This window comes from Otolemur garnettii, unplaced genomic scaffold (assembly GCF_000181295.1).
Source record: "Otolemur garnettii isolate 467f Iridium unplaced genomic scaffold, OtoGar3 scaffold00214, whole genome shotgun sequence".
NCBI lineage: Eukaryota > Metazoa > Chordata > Mammalia > Primates > Galagidae > Otolemur > Otolemur garnettii.
This window is the reverse complement of record NW_003852609.1, coordinates 915429-923324: the sequence shown is the minus strand read 5'-3', so window position 1 is coordinate 923324 and position 7896 is coordinate 915429. Positions and strand designations below refer to the sequence as shown.

Genomic DNA, 7896 nt, shown 5'->3' with positions numbered 1-7896 from the left:
CATCTCCCTCATTCCCCATTTTCAACTGAAGTTTTTTCGGATTCCTCCACCTGAGGGCTTAGGCCTTGCTGTTGCATCTCAGCAGATTATTAATTACCTCTTTCCTACATGTATGGACCTGTTTCTTTGCTCACATTAACATCACCTGTTTCTTATTGGATTCTGATTAACAGTTCCCTAAGCTCTACAGGGGTGTTTTTCAAACTTTTTTATCTTATGGTACATTTGAACCTGTAATTAAACTTCCATGGCACATTTAAATTATGTTGGTCAAAAAAATAGTGAAAAAAAGAATATACTTACTGTGCTTTGAACTTCTTTCAAAAGTAATTTAATTAATGATCTTTAAAAATTTTTATGGCACACCTAACATCCTCTCCACACCACCAGTGTACCATTTAACAGCAGTTGAGGGTCTCTGACAAGAATGTGGATGCTTGAGATTTGTTAATAATCCTGATTGACAGATCTCAAATGGTTTAGAGCCAGTGGTTCTCAACCTACCTAATGCTGCAACCTTTTAATACAGTTCCTGTGGGTTGAGAACTGCTGGAGACAGTTGATGATTTCCTTAAAGTTTATATAACATAACTACATTTCTATAATCCAATTATATGCTATATGCTCTAAAAATACTGGATTTTAAAAATAATTCTCTGGTACATTATCCCTTAGAATTAAGAAATGTTTTCATAAAGTAAATATTTACCCCATCTGTGCTATTGATCTAGATTTTTATGTGTACTCAAAGATGCTGTTAACTTCCCAAATACAAACTCCAGAACAGACAACAAAAAACCTAACTTTGGTTTTTGCTAAGGAAGATTTAAAATGTTTCCCTCATGGCCCCCATTCCTCCTGATGCTGTCCAGGTATTGATACTCTGGGTATGGATGGTCAGTTCCAGATTTTCTCAGTCACTAGCTTTATTCTCCATAATGGCAATATTTTACTTAAAGTTTTGAGCTCCCGGCCTCATGCCAACGTATGAGAATGAGGTTGTGGCATAAGGGACGTAGGGAACAGCTGGTCCCTGTGAATCCACACCATCTCCCCTTCAGAGACCCTCAGCACCCTTGGTCATGTAGATGACTTCAGTGCCCTCCAATCTCAACCATAAGGCCTTTCTGGATCTCAGCTCTCAGGGTCACACCCTCACTGTTTTTTGCCACATGAAGAAAGGTTCCCCTTCTTCTTGTTTCACCCTGGGAAGCATGAGAGCTTTAAGAGGCTACTGGAGGCGTGTCTGCCTAACTATGTGTCTTAGCCACTTTGGGGGTCTTTTCTTCACCTGGAAGGCAAGACACAGATTCAGAGCCTCTACTTTCAATTCTCTAAACCTGTATGAAGGCTTTGAAAAGTCCAACTCTCCTAGTGCATATAACATTTAATTTGAATTACAATTTACATACAGTTTTGAGAAACTCTTCATTTGTTTCTGAACCTCGTGTTGAGGGAGTAAGATACAGGTCCTCATGAGGGACACACTGAACATATTCTTCTGTCTCTCTTTCTTCCTCCAGCATCTACTGCTCCTCTGCTCATTCATAGAGTCCTGTTTGAGGGACAAGGTTATTCTGGCCTTCATCTATTTCCCCAAACGTATTTTTTATGGCATAAACTTTATGTCTGGAATCCTTGGGGTCTTTGATTTGATTCTCAAAACATCTTTTCTTTTAAGCTAGAGCCTCTGCTGAAAATTTCAAGAGACTTTAGAAATTCAAACGTCACGGAGATGACTCCATTGTGACCTGAGTTCAGGTGTTGTAATGTTGGTACATCCAAAGTACTATTATAGTTTGAATAAGGGAGGACCTGGTGGTCTAAGAAAAGGTCTTAGGAAGAGACTGATGGTATGTGAGGTGCAATGATTGATATTTTAAAATATTATTCAGATCCTCGTGCACCTTATATGTAGAAAGCTTCATCGTGAAATGTTTTAGAATCTGTTATATTTCCTTCTATATTTATTTTCCCCTTTCATATCATATGATATAACTCAGAAACCACATTACCTTATAAGAAATAAATATATGATGACGTATTCTCTAAGTCAAGTCATGGAACAAAGATTTCTAAATATGCAGCTATTCATGGAAATCAACGTGCCTTCTGCTGTTCAGAACGCACTAGCTAAATCGAGCCACCTATCACTACATGACGCCATTTGGGGCATATCAAAGGAGAGAAAACATTTTTTTCTTTCATTTTCTTTTCAGCTGCTCTCTTTCATACCCCTGTATCTTGATGAATTCTAGCAGCGTATTCTTGTCTCCAGAAACACAGAGACATGCTTTTATTTACTATTTAGAAAAGACTAAATGAGAAATGACAACCTGCCACCTCATTTTGATTCAATATTTAGATTATCTGAAGTCTGCCAATTGATTTATTTCTAATGTTATTTTCATCCTTCTTAGCATTTTATTGATTCATAGATCAATCAACTAAATCATTTCTACTGAAAGCAGTGTGGCATCAATTCAAGTAATTTCTTCTTGTGGGAGCTAACCTTCCAATACTCTCATCTGTACTCTAATTCCCAAGACATGAAAACAAAGCTTGAATATTTTTTTAGGAGTGTCATTTAACATATTCCTTCTTAGGGTCTGTGTTGCCTAACCATTCCTGTCTATCTGCCTTTTTAAAATTTCACTTCCACACCAGGCATGGTGGCTCACACCTATAATCTGGGAGGCCAAGAGAGGCAAATTGCTTGGGCTCACAAGTTTGAGACCAATCTGAGCAAGACAAGACCCCTTCTCTACTAAAAAAAAAAAAAAACCAAACAAAAAACCTAGGCAGGCTTTGTGACAGATGCCTGTAGTCTCAGCTACTCAGGAGGCTGAGGCAGAAGGACTGCTTGAGCCCAGGAGTTTGAGTTTGCTATGAACTATGATGTCCCCATGGCACAGAGTGAGACTCTGTCTCAAAAAAAGTAAACAAAAGAAAACAAACAAAAAAAACCTTTACTTCACCTTTTGCCCAGGAAGATTTCATGTTTGTCACCATAAAGATGCTCTTGCAATACTTCCTTGCTCCTTTGTCCTCTTGTCCCGCTTGAGAGCTAAACAGCAACATGGATAAACTGAACCATCTTTCTCTCTACCTGCACCCAGACAGCTCCTTGAAAGGGAGCAAGATAGGCATTAGAAAAGGAAACACACAGTGTCAAAGCAATGAGTGCGTTCGCATTGACCGGGTAGATGAAGCAGAAGGTTTGGGTTTTAAAGCCCCACTCAACTTCCACCAATTGCAAATGGAGATATTAAAAATTCTTCACAATTAACATATTGGTCCAGAAATAAAGAACTCACTGAATCAGCATAAATTTAATTAGCAGGTTCAAATGGCTTAGGTCAGAGACAGAAAATCAAGGTAATGAAGTAGGAGTAGATTTAAAACTAGGTAGACTATGTACTAACCAGTTTTATCCTGGGGGTCCCCCCTATTTTAATAAGCATGGATTGGGAACTAACATGAGGACCACATTGTATAATATTTATCTCTGCAGCATAGAGTTTGCCGGCTGCATTTAGTACGCACAGCTTTTAGTTAAGGATACACAAACTGTACATACCTTGTTTAGTCTGGTTCATTTTAATGACGTTTCTTAATTCAGGAATAAAGATGTGTTCCTGAACTGTGTGTACCCTATGGATAGGTTTGGCACGCTTTCCTCAGAAAATGCTTTCCTCCTTTGATGAGAGAATTGCAGAGCTGGAAGAGAAAGCATCTTCCCTAGGGATTCCCAACTCAACTGTCTCTGGTGTCACGAGGGTAATAACGTGAAAAGCCAACAAAAGATAAAACCAGGGGAGGTGGTATGGTAGGTACATTCCCACCCTAAGGGCATTGTAATAAAAAATATTAAAAATACAATGTGTGCAAACAAAACTCAGTTGGAAAACTTGAAATGAATTTGTGGCCCCTTCTCTAAATGATCTTTTTGATTTTACAGATGAGGGAACATAGGCTTAGAGAAGTTAAACTATTCGTCAGTACTATATGCTGTGGACCCAGACACCTGAGGCTCAGATTCTGTCTGTACCACCTGCTAGTCCTGTAGATGACTCACTTTGCCTCTCTGTGTACTGTGATGACAGCAGCAGTGTTCACCTTGTAGGGCTGTGTGAGGATTAAATGCAACAATATGTGTAAAGCATGAAGTACATGGCCTTAAAATGACAGCCTCATTTCTTTTGTCTCTTCCTTCTTCCTTGTTCCTGTCACCTAGAAACCCATCCTTCGTATCAGACCATGAGAGCGAGGCCTTGCTCCTGATGGTGAAGCTATAAGGAGCCTGTTCACCGAAATGCCATGGATTAAAGCTGTGACGTCAGCTATAGATACTAGCCTCCAGATTCCATTTGTAGGAGAAAGAATTAAACTTCTAGCTTAGTTAAGTGCTATCATTTTGGCTTTTCTTACTCACAGCAGAAACTAAATCCTGTCTAATCACAGGGCATATTTTCTCTATTTTGTTATTTTTCAACCATCTGTTTGATTGTTTTAGGTATATCTTTTTTTTTTCCTGCAGCATATATGTAACCAGATTTTGTTTTATTTATCTGATCTGATAATCTCTGATTTTCAACCATTTAATTATTATAATTTATTTTAATTATACCCATGGAACATCTTTCCCATTCATGTTTATCCAGGACAATATGCTTTAGTCTTCTCAGAACTCAGTACTATGCTTTCTGGCTAATGTTTACATCTGAAAAATTTATATTTACCTCCAATTCAATACAAAACATTCAACAGATTGATGTATGAAGAATGTCTTGTGTTAATATTCCACTTGTGGACATATTGATAAGTGAGCCAGCATCAAGTAAGGGGCAATGTGACTCAGATATTGCTGGCTCCCAGGGAGATGATGTCACTGGATATAAAGCTATTGTTTGCTAACAACCAGATTAATTGATGATTAGGAAGTGACATTTTTCAGTATCTCATATCTAATCATTATAAATTGTTACCTTTGCATGTAGAAATTTCACTGTGTCTTAGTTTCATTTTAGAAAAATTATAAATTGGTAGGGAATTTTTTTTGTTTTTTGCCTTTTTTTAAATTGGGATTCATTGAGGGTACAAAGAACTAGGTTAGACCCCGCCCCCTCCCCACCTTTTCTGCCTTCCCGTCCCCCTCCCTCGGCCCGCCGCCACTGCTCCAGATGAGTTGATGGCAACGGCCAACTTCAGCAAGATCCAGATTGGGATTTACGTGGAGATCAAGCCGAGCGATGGCCGAATACATCAAGCAATGATAACATCTTTAAATGAAGATAATGAAAGTGTAACTGTTGAATGGATAGAAAATGGAGATACAAAAGGCAAAGAGATTGACCTGGAGAGCGTCTTTTCACTTAACCCTGACCTTGTGCCAGATGAAGACATTGAACCCAGTCCAGAAACACCTCCACCTCCAACATCCTCAGCCAAAGTAAATAAAATTGTAAAGAATCGATGGACTGTGGCAGCAATTAAGAATAATCCTCCGCCAAGAGATAATAGAGTGGTTGGTTCTGCACGTGCCCGGCCTAGTCAGCTTCCTGAACAGTCTTCTTCTGCACAACAGAATGGTAGTGTTTCAGATATATCTCCAGTTCAAGCTGCAAAAAAGGAATTTGGACCTCCTTCACTTAGGAAATCTAATTGTGTGAAAGAAGTAGAAAAATTGCAAGAAAAACGAGAAAAAAGGAGACTGCAACAGCAAGAGCTTAGAGAAAAAATAGCCCAGGATGTCGATGCCACAAACCCAAATTATGAAATTATGTGTATGATCAGAGACTTCAGAGGAAGTTTGGATTATAGACCCTTAACAACAGCAGATCCCATTGATGAACATAGAATATGTGTTTGTGTAAGAAAACGACCACTCAATAAAAAAACTCAAATGAAAGACCTTGATGTAATAATAATCCCTAGTAAAGATTTTGTGATGGTACATGAGCCAAAACAAAAAGTAGTTTTAACAAGGTACCTAGAAAACCAAACATTTCGTTTTGATTATGCCTTTGATGACTCAGCTCCTAATGAAATGGTTTACAGGTTTACTGCTAGACCACTAGTGGAAACTGTATTTGAAAGAGGAATGGCTACATGCTTTGCTTATGGGCAGACTTGCAGTGGAAAAACTCATACTATGGGTGGTGACTTTTCAGGAAAGAACCAAGACTGTTCTAAAGGAATTTATGCACTAGCAGCTCGAGATGTCTTTTTAATGCTAAAGAAGCCAAGCTATAAGAAGCTGGAACTTCAAGTATATGCAGCCTTTTTTGAAATTTACAGTGGAAAGGTGTTTGACTTGCTAAATAGGAAAACAAAATTAAGAGTTCTAGAAGATGGAAAACAGCAGGTTCAAATGGTAGGATTACAGGAACAAGAGGTCAAATGTGTTGAAGATGTACTAAAACTCATTGACATAGGCAACAGTTGCAGAACATCCGGTTAAACATCTGCAAATGCCCATTCATCTCGAAGCCATGCAGTGTTTCAGATTATTCTTAGAAGGAAAGGAAAACTACATGGCAAATTTTCTCTCATCGATTTGGCTGGAAATGAAAGAGGAGCTGATACTTCCAGTGCAGACAGACAAACTAGGCTTGAAGGTGCTGAAATTAATAAAAGCCTTTTAGCACTCAAGGAGTACATCAGAGCCTTAGGTAGAAATAAACCTCATACTCCTTTCTGAGCAAGTAAACTTACTCAGGTGTTAAGAGATTCATTCATAGGTGAAAACTCACGTACTTGCATGATTGCCACATGCAATCTCTCCAGGAATGGCATCTTGTGAAAATACTCTTAATACATTAAGATACACAAATAGGGTGAAAGAGCTGACTGTAGATCCAGCCTCTGCTGGTGATGTTCGTCCAATAATGCACCATCCACCAAACCAGATTGATGACTTAGAGACACAGTGGGGTGTTGGGAGTTCACCTCAGAGAGATGATCTGAAACTTCTTTGTGAACAAAATGAAGAAGAGGTTTCTCCACAATTGTTTACTTTCCATGAAGCTGTCTCACAAATGGTAGAAATGGAAGAACAAGTTGTAGAAGATCACAGGGCAGTGTTCCAGGAATCTATTCGATGGTTAGAAGATGAAAAAGCTCTCCTAGAGATGACTGAAGAAGTAGACTATGATATAGATTCATATGCTACACAACTCGAAGCTATTCTTGAGCAAAAAATAGACACTTTAACTGAGCTGCAGGATAAAGTGAAATCTTTTCATGCCGCTCTGCAAGAAGAACAAGCCAGCAAACAAATCAACCCAAAGAGACCCCGTGCCCTTTAAATCGGCATTTGCTGCTAAAGGATCCCCATAACCTCACTACTGTAACATAAAATGTTTCAGCTGTAAGGGCCATTTGAAAGTTTAAAATTGTTAAGTGTCTGTGGAAAATGTCTTGTTCTTCGCCTGAATGACATTTCAATTTTGTGAAACACTCCTTTGTCTACAAAATGCTTCTAGTCCAGGAGGCACAACCAAGAATTGGAATTAGTGAAGCATTTTGTTTCCTTTAGCCAAATAGTGATTTACTTTTAGAGATCCTTGCCAATTTTGTTTTCTATATGAAGATTATGGACTTGATCCAGAGATGGATAGTAGGGGGAAGCCACAGCATTTCCTTTTAACTAGGTTCAATTTTCACAGCAAGACTGAGCAGTTTGAAATCCTTGCGTGCATGCATACCTCATCAGTGATTGTACATACCTTGCCCATCCTGGAGACAGCTGTGCTCACCTCTTCTGTTTTGTGCCTTGACTAAGGCTACTGACCCTAAATTTCTGAAGCACAGCCAAGATAAATTATACATTCCTTATTTGTCCTTGTAAATTACCTTTGTGTGTACATTTTTACTGTATTTGACACATTTTTT

At 38.6% G+C, this 7896-nt stretch overlaps 1 pseudogene; it reads left to right on the top strand.

The window, feature by feature from the left end:
- The first annotated feature begins 5191 nt into the window (after positions 1-5191).
- LOC100952996 lies at positions 5192-7310 on the top strand (annotated as a pseudogene).
- The last annotated feature ends 586 nt before the right edge of the window (positions 7311-7896 follow it).